This window comes from Lipotes vexillifer, unplaced genomic scaffold, assembly GCF_000442215.2.
Source record: "Lipotes vexillifer unplaced genomic scaffold, Lipotes_vexillifer_v1.1 scaffold657, whole genome shotgun sequence".
Lineage (NCBI taxonomy): Eukaryota > Metazoa > Chordata > Mammalia > Artiodactyla > Lipotidae > Lipotes > Lipotes vexillifer.
Window position 1 is genome coordinate 1 of NW_006774518.1, and position 14,030 is coordinate 14,030.

The window sequence follows — 14,030 nt, forward strand, 5'->3', positions numbered from 1 at the left end:
CCCTACAGGGGGTCTTCCCCTAGCCCCGCCCTCCTGAGCTGGCTGCCTGACCCACACCCTCTGTGGAGGTGTGACCTGCCCCCAACCACTCCCACCATGCAGGTCCCTCCCAATGTGCACCTTGGCTTTCCAGTTCTATTTTCTCTTGCCACCACTCCTTCTAATTCTCCATGACCCTTGGGCACATGGCACTGACTCAGGCCCCCAACACCCACCTCTCCCAGGGGACACTGGCAGGTCCATCCACCTCCCCACCTGGGGCCTCCCCATGCCTCTTGCACTCTGGGCCCAGACCCACTGCTTCACCTCCAGCAGGGGTACTGGCCCACCTTCCACTCTCTTAGGGCCACAGCCCAGCCCCTCAGGCCCCTCTGCCTCGTGCCTCACCCTCCCTTGAGCCCACCTTGTCCATGATGAGCCTGCCCCACGGGCAGCAGCCCTCGCTCTCCATCTCACCTGACCCGCCTCTGACCAGGGATGCCTCTGATCCTGTGACACTGCCCCTCCCTCCCCTCTGACTCCACCTCCCCTCACCCAGGTCTTCCTGCCTCTCCCTTGCCCCCTGCAGGCCAGCCTCTCCCCTTGGCCTCCTGCCTGGACCCTTAGGGAGCCGGTGCCTCCCTGTCCTGGCACTTGTCCTGCATGTTTGCCCATCTCCACCCCTCCCTCCACTCCTCAATTCCCCTCTCCTTCACTTCTCTTTTTCTTCTTTCCCCTGTGTTGGAAAAATTCTCATTGTGGTCCCTTGTACATGTGCATGTTCTGCATCCTCATTCCTGGAGCAGGTCAGGACAGCAGAACTTGTCTGGTAAACATTTGATGTGCGCTTGTTTCCGGAAAGCTCTTTCATCTGCGGTTCCCCCTTCCCCAGAATCACACAGTCTTCATTACAACCTCACGGTGCTGTCCCGGGATGGATCTGTGCAGTCCAGCTTTTTCGCTGGGGGACACTTGGATGGCCAGGTCTTCCTGCACTATGACCGTGAGACAGGCAGGGTAGAACCCCGGGGGCTGTGGGCAGAAGAGTTGGGAGCTGAGACGTGGGACACAGAGTCCAAGGACTTGACAGAGACCTGGAAGGACCTCAGAAAGCTTCTAGCAGAAATCCTGGCCCTGCAGGAGGAGAAAGGAGGTGAGAGTGGGGAGGGTCCGAGAGTGCTGTGGGGCCTTTCACTGGATTTGGGAGCAGGGGCCAGAGGATAGGGGTCTGCGAGGTCAGCACGGGGGTGGACCATGACTCAGCAGCCCTGGGAAGACATGGAGGGGAGCAGGGAGGGGGCCCTCTGGCTGGAGTTTCTCACTTGGGTGTGAGGACAGAGGGACAGCAGGGACTGGAGGAGTCACTGCTGGTGGGGTGGGGTGCAGGTGTGAATTCCCTCCAGGAGATCTGGGCTGTGAAATCCGAGAAGACAACCATGCCTGGGGCTTCAGGTCTCTCTACTATGATGGGGAGCTCCTCCTCTCCTGTCACCCAGAGACCCACGGATGTACAGCGCCCCAGTCCTTGGCTCGGAACTTGGCCATGGAAATGGAGAAGTCCTGGGACACAGATGGCTTTCAAAGAAAGTATTACCAGGCCCACGTGCAGGGAGAGCTTTGTGGAAGACTGCGGGGCTATCTGGAATCCTGGACAGGCTTCAGGGAGAGAACAGGTACTGCTCCTGGGCCAGGGCCCTTCCTCTCCCCCAGACCCCTAGAGCCTCCCCGCCGTGACTCTGCCCACGGAGACCCTCCCTGTCCTCTGGGTGCACATTTGCTCTGCTGGCGTGGTGTCCTGCAATTTAATGCCATCCTGAAAGCCTCCTTCTACTGAAAGCTGTGCCTTATCCCCAACACACATCTCTTGGTCTTTGGAATACCTACGCCATGGTCCTTAAACCTGATTGCTTATAGAACCACCTGGGGAGTTTTTACTATCCATATGTCTAGGCCATGGCCAAAACCAACTGAATCAGTATCCCTTGGGTTGAACCTAGGGCTTCATATCTTTTAAAGCCCCCTCAGCGATTCCAAATGTGTAGGCAAGTTTTAGAATCACTGGTCTAGCCCTGGTTGAAACTTCCCTGATGGAACCAAGTGTGCCCTGCCTTGAACCCCATCTGACCATTTTATACTCCCCACATTAGAAAATGAGCCACTTTAGGATCAGGAACCGTGTTCATTTCATCTTTGTCTCCCTGCAAATGCTTTTTTTAAAGTTGTACTCTGCCTCTCATTAGTAACCATTCCACTAAGATCCTTTTCCAATACTTTTCCTGTGGATGGAAATGTCATGCCTCAGAAAGTTTTAACAATTTCTCAGATTTCACATCATTTTTATTAATTCATTACTTTGACCATCATAATTTATTTAGCAGGTCAGGGATTGGGTCCTGTCCCATCTCAGAGAGCGTCTTTTCATTGCGAAAGGTCACAAGGGTAGTGAAAATATAGAGAGGCAGATAGAACCCAGCTCTCCTGACAAGCCCTTTCCTCCATGACCCCATCATCCTTCAAAGACTTGCTAGGTGTGGCACCTCCAGCAAACTGTCTCATTCGAGTCACAACCCCTCTCCCACCAAAAAGACTTTTAATACTAATACTAATATGTTAGGTTTGTCTCACAGCATTTAGAGATGACTGCAATGAGAGATAAAGCCAACTACTCTTCGTGAGAGGTATGACTTCAGATTTGGGGTGCTCTCCCGGATTTGGGCGTGGCTGTCCCTCCCCCATCAAGCGTCGCAGCTAGTCTTTTGTACACAGTGTTTTCCCTCCACGCCACGCTTCCTCCAGCCTCCCCTGCTCTGCCCTATAAACTACCTGTTCTCCCTCCACTGTCCCTTTTGTACCCCTGGACTCACCGGCACACTGGCATCTTTCTCTGCGCAGACCTCTCGCACTGCTGCTGGGTCCCGAAAGGAAACCGAAAGCAGCCAGCGCGGACGCTTGCATAACCCAAGGCGCGGCCCCGCTGCACCCTCAGAAGATCACCCAACCCCTAACTCTGGTTTAAAGGAAATAAAAGTTGTTCGTGGATATAAAAGCAGAATAAAGGCTCTTATGGGCAGGTTGGGACAGGAGTGAGCTGCATTCAGGCTTCTGGTCCTCACACTGCTCGGCAATTACATCTGCAGGCTGCGAAAATGCAGACCTGCCGGGGTCCGCGGAAATTCCGAGTCGGTAGGTCTGACGAGAGATCTGGAATTCGACTTATCTTAAACCGCCTCTGGATTGATTCTGAGCTCGGAGCTGCTTCTTCCAGCCCACCCTCCTGCGGGGCCCATCCTTAGATTCTAGGATCTAAGTACACTTCCTACAGCCTCGCGTCGCCCCCAAGGAAGGAAAGCGCCCGCCGCGGAACTGGCCTTGGAATCCGGTCCTGCCTGCCCGAATGAAAAGCAGAGATCCAGAAAAAGAAACAAAAACAAAAAAACCACCGAGGTTCTACCACGTTCAGGGAGGAAACTACTTTAGACCCAGTGTAACTTCCTTCAAAGACTGGGGTGACTGCCTGAAATGATACGATAACAGTGGAGCTGGGCAACGCTTCATCGTTTACAGAACGCCCGGGTGAGGGTCGACTTGGGCGTCGGTACCAGACCGGTCCGAGGTGAGTCACGTGTGTTCGTGTGTTTGAATATGCAGGGGATAAGCCCTAAAGGAGAGAGTGGAAAAAGGAGGGAGGAAGGGAAGGGGGAAAGTGTTGAAGAAAGGAAAAGAGAAGAAAAAAGGAGAAAAAAGCTACGGGAAAATAAACTTTTAACGATGTAATTTTATGATTTCTAACGTTTATTTTTATTCTTTATCTAGTTCTGTCATTTATTCAAGGTTGGCTATAGCTGTTTGATCTCTCTCTGAATGCATAAATAGACGGCTATTACTGTTATTCCCGAACCGCTGGAGAGTAAGTTTCACACAGCAGGACTCTTCACCTCCAGATGTGCAGGGTGTAGCTCTTAGCAGCAAGAACAAGCTGTTTTGTTTATTTTGCTTACCTAACCAAAGTACAAATTCCAAAGAGGATAATATTTTAAAAATCAACTTTGAAGGGACATAATTTACATACAATATAATGCAGCTATTTGAAATGCACAGCTGGTTTGAGTTTTGGCAATTTACACGCCCGTGTCACCATTACCACAGTAAAGATGTAGAACATTTCCACTGTCCCCAAAGAAAAGCCTTGTGACATAATTCCATGCAGCCAATATAAGGAGTAAGATAGATTTTAATGTACTGCTATGAAAAGATATGCCCAACACACTTTTAAGCTTCTGTAAAAGCTAGAGAACGTACTGCTTTATAATGCCACTAACACCACTTACAAAATATATATCTTATTTATTTTAAAATTTATTTTTATTTACTTGGTTGCACCAGGTCTTAGTTGCAGCATGCGAACTCTTAGTTGTGACATGTTGAATCTGGTTCCCTGACCAGGGATGGAACTCGGGCCTCCTGCATTGGGAGTTTGGAGTCTTACCCACTGGACCACCAGGGAAGTCCCCAAAATATATCTTTTAAATAGATGAAACCCTGGAAGATTGCTCACCGAAGTTCTGACAGTGGTATCTCCAAGGGAGTGAGATAATTCATGGCTTAAAATTTATCTGAAATTTTGGAATCTTCTTTTAGTGTAAATTTGGATTTATATTGTGTAGGGGGTCAGGGAGTGAATATTTCCACTTAAAAATATCATGACACTAAGCCCCAAAGCCAATAAGTTACAGATTTTTAAACACCAAGATGTTAACTAAAATCCAACACCAGAAACTGTATTTTGGGATAATCCTTCACATTTTCATAGCCCTGAATCTTTCAAAGTGCTTTGCAAAGGGATGTTTTTAGTGGAGTACACGGAATATAAACAAACATTTATGAGAGGCTCGGACGCTAATAAAAAGAAGCGCAAATCAGTGGGGACACAAGGGATCCGGTCACATCTATCCTCAACCCACTTTCCAAACCCGCGGTGCCATAGCGTCCTCCAGCCGAGAAAAGGTCGGGGCAAACCTTATTCCTTGAGCCTCGATTTGTCCTTGAGAAAAGAGAAAGGCTTTCAGAGCGAGTCTGAGGAACAAGACACTGACTTTCTGATGTAGTTTCAAGAATGCTGGGCAATGGCAGTGTCTCGGTCAGAACATCCAGCCCACGTGGGCGATGCTCGCTCTGGCTCACGGGTTTGCAGTGGCTCAAGCAGAGGATGCAGAGAAACTGAGAATTCCCTGGTGGTCCAGTGGTTAGGACTCCGACCTCTCACTGCCGAGGGCCCGGGGTTCAATCCCGGTGGGGGAAGTAAGATCCTGCAAGAAGTGTGGTGCAGCCAAAAATAAAAGAAGGAAGGAAGGAAGGAAGGAAGGACGGAAGGTTGGGACGGTGGCGGGGAGGCAAGAAAACTCAAGAAACTCAGACAATAACTGGAGAGGAAGAAAGCGTGGTAGGGAGGACCCAAAGCCTCCACACCCATCCCTGCTCCCCTTCCTGTTGGCGTTGGAGGGGACAGCGCAGTCCTGGGAGGCACAGCTGGTGCAGAGACCTGGGTTGCTCCTGGCGGTTTCTGATGAGCTTAAACTGGGAGGAGACTGTAACTTTTTTCCTTTGAAAAGCAGGCTCCTAAAATGGTACTGACAAAGAGGTTTGCAGGGCAGAAATAGAGACACAGATGTAGAGAACAAACGTATGGACACCAACGGGGGAAAGTGGGGTGGGTGGTGGCGGGATGAATTGGGAGATTGGGATTGACATATATACACTAATATGTATAAAATAGATAACTAATAAGAACCTGCTGTATAAAAAATAAATGAAAAAAAATTCAAAAATTCAAAAAAAGAAAAGTAGCCTCCTAATCTCCCACTCTGACTCGTTTACCAATTCATCCTGATGAAACACAAGAACAAAACAAAGTCAAATTCTGATTTTTCTGGCCAATAGAAGGTCTGCACTCTCCCCATTCCTCACTTGCTTTAGGACTCCACACAGTGAACTGCTGGGCTCCAGACCTGCTGCCCTCAGGCCAGCCCCCTCTCCTGCCAGACTCCACCTCTCGTCCAGCTGCACTCGGCTTTGTCTCTACTCCTCATCCTTTTCCCTCCCCAGAGCCATCCCTGAATATCTCTCACCCTTTTCAAAAGACTTCTCCTGGAGTACAAACTCCTGAACCTCAGGAAAAAAGAGAGGCAAAGACCACTGAGAGAAACCCTGAAGGGCACCTGTGGCTCCGCCTCTAGACATCCCATCCCACCCCCTCCAGCTCTCTCTGTGTAAATCTCGGGTACCCAAGTTGGGAACCACTGGTGTAAATGGAGAGTCAAAATTTAGGAAACCTTCCCACCTTGGCACTACATTCAAGACTTTGGTGTTATGGTCACATGTGCCTTTATTTCTGGATATGGGACAATGGCACTCATCAGATCAGCAGACTGCAAACACCCCCCCCCACACACACACACCAAAAAAAAGAGGGCTTAAAGGACGCTGCATTCGGGAGGAGGGTGAGATGGGGGGACCCTGTGACTCCAAGTCTACAGATCACTCCTACACAAAGGGATACTGAAAAGCGGTGCAGGACAGTCCATTCCCTCCAGGGACTGGTCAGGGAAGTCAGAGCCACCGAGGGTGGATGTCAAATTCCCTCAAAGAAATATTGCAAGGAAACCTTTGTCACACTTTTAAGCCCACACAAATGCTCAAATAGAACCAACATCAGAAAACCAAAATCCTAGTTCAGCCGACATCACTGAAGTTGGCTGTAAGGCTTTGTGGGACCTGTTAGGTAGAAAGAACAACTCTATTTAGGGCTATAGCTCAATAGCCCCTACATCTTGGGGCCCCCAGAAAGGACACTATCTCTTCAGCAGCACACAGTGAGGTCATTTCTGAGAAAAACTGTAAAATCTTGAATTCCTGAGGTTCTTACATTTACTCAATGACTTTGTAGACGCTGATTTAATCTTTGAACATCTTGGAATTAATCTGCTTTACTCTTTTTTTTTTTTTTTTTTTTTTTTTTTACTTTTTTTTTTTTTTTTTTTTTTTGTTTCACGTTTTCCTTAATGATCATGCAGCACTTTTGTGATCAGGAAGAACACACAATAAATGTCACTTTTTTTTTTTTTTTTTTATAATTGTGTTGTTTTATTTTTACTTGTTGACAGTTTGCTTTATTTATTTATTTATGGCTGTGTTGGGTCTTCGTTTCTGTGCGAGGGCTTTCTCTAGTTGTGGCAAGCGGGGGCCACTCTTCATCGCGGTGCGCGGGCCTCTCACTCTCGCGGCCTCTCTTGTTGCGGAGCACAGGCTCCAGACGCGCAGGCTCAGTAGTTGTGGCTCACGGGCCCAGTTGCTCCGTGGCATGTGGGATCTTCCCAGACCAGGGCTCGAACCCGTGTTCCCTGCATTAGCAGGCAGATTCTCAACCACTGCGCCACCAGGGAAGCCCCTGCTTTACTCTTAAGTATAGAACCGGAAGCAGGAAACAAGGGACTGACCCTGAGCTATGGCCCCACCCCGTGGCTCTTTTAGGCAATAATCATAAGAGATTTTGAGCCAGTGAAATCCATGGCTAGGTAAACAGTAAACTCTCCATTTCAACAAATGTTTCAGATATTCCAGCTTGCCTAGTAATGTTGTAACTTGAACCCAGTCTCAACATTTAAAATTTATATTTTTGTGTTGCTTTTTAAATAATGCATGTATATTACACTGACTTTGTTGCAGTAAGCCACCTGGAATCAAGTGTGGAATTAAGATAAGTAAATAAATGTGTGGTTCTTCATTGACTTACTGCTCACGCCATCTTTAAAATGTATCAACATTAAATCCAGTCACTTCTCACAGCTCTACTGCTTCCATCCTAGAACCATCCTCCCCACAATAGTAAACAGGCTAGCCTTCCAAGTGGGCTCCCTGCTGGCTCTCATGCCCTGCTGTCTGTTACCCACATAACAGATGACATGAATTTTTAAACTGTGAGTTAGACCACATCCTCACCACCACATCCCACGGAACACTGCAGTGTCTTCCTTTCATAGGCAGAATGAAATCCCAGTCCCTCACCACTGCCTACAAGCCCCTCATGACAGGGCCCCTCTGGCCACCCTGGCCTCAGCCCACCACTGGCAGCCCGGCTCACTCATCTACTCACATGGGCCTCTGACACTGCCCAGTCCTGTCCCAGGGCTCCTGTCCCTGCTGTGACTCCCCAAGTACACCTCCTCCCCAGAGACTCACACGGGTGCTCCCCCCTCCATTCAGGTCCAGTGTCCCAAGGTCAAGTCCTCAGAAACATCACGTCCAACAAACTCTCGGAGATATCTGCCCTGCCATTGCCACCACCAGTCTTCTAGCCCAGCCATATTTTTCTCCAGAGCCATTATCACTGAGAGCAGAATAATTGTTTTTGTCATCTGTATCACTGAAATATATGTCTTTAAAACAGGAACCTTGTCTACTTGTCACCACTTGTATCTCTAGCATGTAAAACAGTCCCAGTACATAGTAGGGGCTCAGTAAATATGGGTTGAATGTAAACTGTCATAGTGGTTTTGAAAAGCAATTTGAAAACATGTATGACAAGCCTTAAAAATGTTCATACCGTTTGACCCAGTAATTTCTATTCAACAAATCTATGATTTTAAAATAAAATATAGAAGAATATTTAGGTGTAAGAATTTTATTTTTTAAAATTTTTCGCCATGCCAGGTGGCTTGCAGGATCACAGTTCCCTGACCAGGGATTGAACCTGGGCCTCTGCAGCGAGAGCTCCAAATCCTAACCACCAGACCACTAGGGAACTCCCTAAGCATAAGAATATGAATCAGGCACTTCTGTGGTGCTGCCAATGTAGGGGACATGGGTTCTATTCCTGGTCTGGGGAGATCCCACATGCCACGGAGCAATTAAGCCTGTGCACCACAACTACTGAGCCTGAGCTCTAGAGCCCACGAGCCACAGCTACTGAAGCCCTTCCGCCAGAGCCCGTGCTCTGCAACAAGAGAAGCCACCACAAGAAGCCTGCGCACTGCAACAAACAGTAGCCCCTGCTTGCCACAACTAGAGAAAGCCTGCGCTCAGCAACAAAGACCCAACGCAGCCATAAATAAATAAATAAATAAATAAATAAATAAATAAATAAATAAATAAAAAGACTAGGTGCTTTCACTGCTGTGGCCTGAGTACGATCCCTGGTCAGGGAACTAAGACCTTACAAGCCTCACTGTGTGGCCTAAAATAAAATAAAAAGAATATTAATCAGATTTTATTTGTAATGGTAAAAAATGATACAGAAGAGCAGGTATATCCTTTTTATTTTTTGGAAATAGTATACAGCTGGTAAAAGCAGTGTTTAAGGAGAGTTTGTAATATCATATATAAAGTTGCTTATTGATAATAATAATGTTTTCAAAAACAAGATTCAAAATAATTCATAATGTATGACTACAGCTAACTACAGCTATGCAGTCCTGTATGGACAGACACACGAATACATGGGAAACAGCTGGTGAGAGCTAAGGGCCAGTCAAAGGGCTCACCATGATCCTCCCAGTGGAGACACCAGATGGTTTCCCATCTTTCTGCTTCTATACTTTTTTTTTTTTTTTTTTTTCCGGTACGCAGGCCTCTCATTGCTGCACCCTCTCCCGTTGCGGAGCACAGGCTCCGGACACGCAGGCTCAGTGGCCATGGCTCACGGGCCCAGCCGCTCCGCGGCATGTGGGATCTTCCTGGACCAGGGTATGAACCCACGTCCCTTGCATCGGCAGGCGGACTCTCAACCACTGCGCCACCAGGGAAGCCCTATACATTTTTATATGTTGTCTGTGACTGCTTCTATACATTTTTATATGTTGTCTGTGACTGAGCAAGCTTTACTTTTTTAATAGGATAAGGTACTTATTATGAAGTATTAAAACGTGCAAAATGAAATTTTAATCAAAAAGTGCAAGTCTCCTTTCCCAACTCAGCTTGAAGCAACATCTCTCCTTTGGACTTCACAGGGCAGAAATCCCTACTGATGGTCCTCCAGAGGGAAGAAATGAACTTTTCCTCCACAATCCTTGACCCATTCTTGGGTTTGGGAGTTGACTGAGCAATAAAGACAACACTAAGAATACCATCAATTATAGATTACTGATTGTTACGTAATTTTAATCTCACCACACCTGAGAAAGTAGCATGGATTCTTTCATTTTCACAGCTTGAGAATCTGAGTCCCTGAGGTACTGAAAGTGTGGCCTGGATTCTCCAAAACATGTTGGCCTTGAAACTTAAATGACACTGGACCTCCTGGGAAGCCCACCTGGGCACCACCTGGGTGACAGATGAGTGGGTCACTGTCACTGAGTGTGGGTCCTAGCATTTCTGGAGCTGTCTGTAGTTTTTCTCCTGAAGACTCCTACACGTACTAAAACGATATTTTCCCTCCCTTCTTCCCACATCAAGCAGGCTTCTATTTACAAATGTAAAGATAACTTCCCTAATGTTAAGGCCAACAAGTGCTCCCCCCACAAACGCCCCCAAGTGATTATCCCAACTGGATAATCTAAATTTCACTGAACGTACCCTCAGGGTTGCAGTTGAGCATGTGGATCCAAGACACAAGTTATCTGGAGATTTGGGCTTGGCTGATCTGGAAGACAGTCCTGAAAGGTAATGTTCTACTAGATGGGCTTTGGAGAGGGGAAGGAAATGCCTGGTGAGAGAAGAAGACAGATGAGAAGATTCCAAAAGCAAACCTCAGTGAGCTCTGTGTTCCAACTAAAGGGTTTGGAAAATCTCCCAGCCACTCTTGGCTTGTAGTTTCCTGTTTCAATTCCCTATCTCTATGAGAGACCATATCGGATAAACCAGACCTCACCTGACTGACCCTGGAACCCCACTCCCACCGTGGTGATCCAGTGTTTGATTGCCTTGAGGTCACAGGAATGGCAGACAGTCAGGTAGGGACCAGACGTGGAGGTTAGAGAGGGTGATCCAGAGGCAGTGCTCTATGCTCAGCACCTGGGGCTGCTGCAGCCACCTAGACTGGCTCTTACACCGGCAGGCCCTTCCTCACCCCTCAGCACGTTGACCTCCAGGCCTTCCTCCACCATACCTTGGCTGTTTGGGCCTATGATGTGACAGAGGGGCTCTGATCACACTTTCTGATCCAAAGATAGGGTGACATAGTCTGACAGGCATGGGCAAACTTGAAGGATAACAGAATGGGCCAATAATGAGAGCCCTGAAGTGTTGGTAAATGGCTTCAGCCAGATGTCCTATAGGTGAAACTCCAAAGAGATTCATCTTCTAATTATTGAGACCTTGAGCCCACATGGACACTAGAGGGCGCCCTGAGATGCTGAAACTACAATCGTTGTGTCCAACCACCAAAAAAATGCCCTGTAGAATGGGCTTTCCTGCTTAAATCGAGATTTGGTCAGTAATAATAATAATAATAATAATAAAATAAAATTTTAAAATGGGAATTCCCTGGCGGTCCAGTGGTTAAGACTTGGCGCTTTCACTGCTGTGGGCCCAGTTTCAGTCCCTGGTCAGGGAACTAAGATCCCGCAAGCCATGCGACGCGGCCAAAAAAACAATAAAACAGTCGGTTTCTTGACCAAACAACTTGCATTTGTTAACTAATCATGCCCTTATTTTACCTTTTAATGATTGAAAGATATATAAAGAAAGTAAATGCAGGGACTTCCCTGGTGGTGCAGTGGTTACAAATCTGCCTGCAATTGCAGGGGAGATGAGTTCCATCCCTGGTCCGGGAAGATCCCACATGCCGTGGAGCAACTAAGGCCGTGGGCCACAACTACTGAGCCTGCTCTCTAGAGGCCGCGAGCCACAACTACTGAGCCCTCACGCCACAACTACTGAAGCCTGCGCGCCTAGAGCCCGTGCTCCGCAACAAGAGGAGCCACCGCAGCCAAGTATTAATTCATTAAAAACAAAAAAAAATCTTCCTATGTCCTTTTTTTTTTTTTTTTTTTAAACCTCACCATAAGGATGTGGGATCTTAGCTCCCTGACCAGGGATCAAATTCCTGCCCACTACAGTGGGGGCTCAGAGTCTTAACCACTGGACCCCCAGGGAAGTCCCTTTTCTTAAAAAAATTCTTATGGTACTTTATTGTATAGATATGCAATGCTTTTCTTTTTTTGAATGTTTGAATTTTATTTTATTTATTTTTTTATACAGCATGTTCTTATTAGTTATTTTATACATAATAGTGTATATATGTCCCCTGCACAGCATCAAAGACCCAACGCAGCCAAATAAATTAATTAATCAAAAAATAATTAATTAAAAAATAAAAATTTGGGCTTCCCTGGTGGCGCAGTGCTTGAGAGTCCGCCTGCCGATGCAGGGGACACGGGTTCGTGCCCCGGTACGGGAAGATCCCACATGCCGCGGAGTGGCTGGGCCTGTGAGCCATGGCCACTAAGCCTGCGCTCCCGGAGCCTGTGCTCCGCAACGGGAGAGGCCACAGCGGTGAGAGGCCCGCGTACCGCAAAAAATATATATATATATAAATAAATTAAATAAAATAAAAATTTGCACAGAGATTGCCATATGGTCCTTCATAAAAACATTACCGGGCTTCCCTGGTGGCACAGTGGTTGAGAGTCCGCCTGCCAATGCAAGGGATGCGGGTTCATGCCCCGGTCCGGGAAGATCCCACATGCTGCGGAGCGGCTAGGCCCGTGAGCCATGGCCACTGAGCCTGTGCTTTCTGGAGCCTGTGCTCCGCAACGGGAGAGACCACAACAGTGAGAGGCCCGCGAACCACAAAAAACAAAAAACGTTACCAATTTACAATCCGATCTGCAATATATTTGAGTACCAATTTTGGCACGATTATTTTTTAAACTATGAAAATATGTAGGGATACATATTTGGGAGCCATCTGTGTATAGATGATATTTAAAATCCTGTGACGGGGTGAAACTAGAGCGATTGGGAAAGCAGTAAGAACAGAAGAAGCAGTTCAGTTAAAGCTCTTAAACATGCCAAAATTTACAGCAAAAGGAGGCGGCAAAGGAGATTGAGAAGGAGCAGCCGGGGTGGTAAGAAGAAACCTAGAACTGAGCGTCACAGGGCGCGTGGGGGGTGGGTGGGCAGAGCATACATATATATTAATACAATCACTTTGGAGAACAATTTGGCATCTCTTAGTAAAGAAGTGCAATAATTCCACTCCTACAAACATATCCTAGTGGGACACACTAGGGACCAAGGAGAGATACCCCAAAATGGTCACTGCAGGCAGCCATGTCTGTGATAAAAACAAACTAAAAGTCAATGAAGAGGAAAAAGAGAGAGAAACTGTAGCATATTCGTACCATGGCTACTATCCAGCAATGAAAACAAACGAACTATAAACGTGGATTCATCTCATATACAATGTTAAATGAAAAAGTATGCTACAGAATGATACATTTAGCAAGAAACAATTTATACAGTCTTAAAACATACCTAACAAGAGGATTTTTTAAATCCTTAGTAAGAAAAGCATGCACCACATTCAAGACACACACACACACACACACACACACACACACACACACGAAGCCATCCTGGCCAGGAAAATGTTAATTGAAACACACGCATATCAAAACCACGCAAAATGAAGACTGTCTGCATATGTTTCTACTGTTTACTATGTATACCACATATAGCAAATGATATTAAGAAGTTACAAATTGACAAACCTGCATGGTGCCTCCATAAAGCTTTCTTATAATTCTCTATTCTTTTCTTCCAACTAGAACTACTTTGTAAAAACTTTGTGGAGTAAATCCAAAACAACTGAGCAAAATAAATGAAAAGAAAGAGTTGTCAAGTATAGGGAAAGCTGCTGAGAGGTAAAGAAAGATGAGGACATAGACATCTCCACTAGGATTAACAGTACTATGTTAGTGACCTTGACCGGAAGAGACTTCCTTGAGGAATGTGAGCAGAAGCCAGAATGAAGTGAATAGAACCAAGAAAGAAGGATGAAGGAAGGACCACAGGCACAAATAGGCCTTGGGTGTCAAACTCTTGGCGGGGGGGTG

General features: G+C 46.8%; 1 pseudogene; it reads left to right on the forward strand.

Moving 5' to 3' along the window:
- Positions 1-871: 871 nt before the first annotated feature.
- Positions 872-14,030, forward strand: part of LOC103074753 (vacuolar ATPase assembly integral membrane protein VMA21-like) — a 21,835-nt pseudogene continuing 8,676 nt past the window's right edge.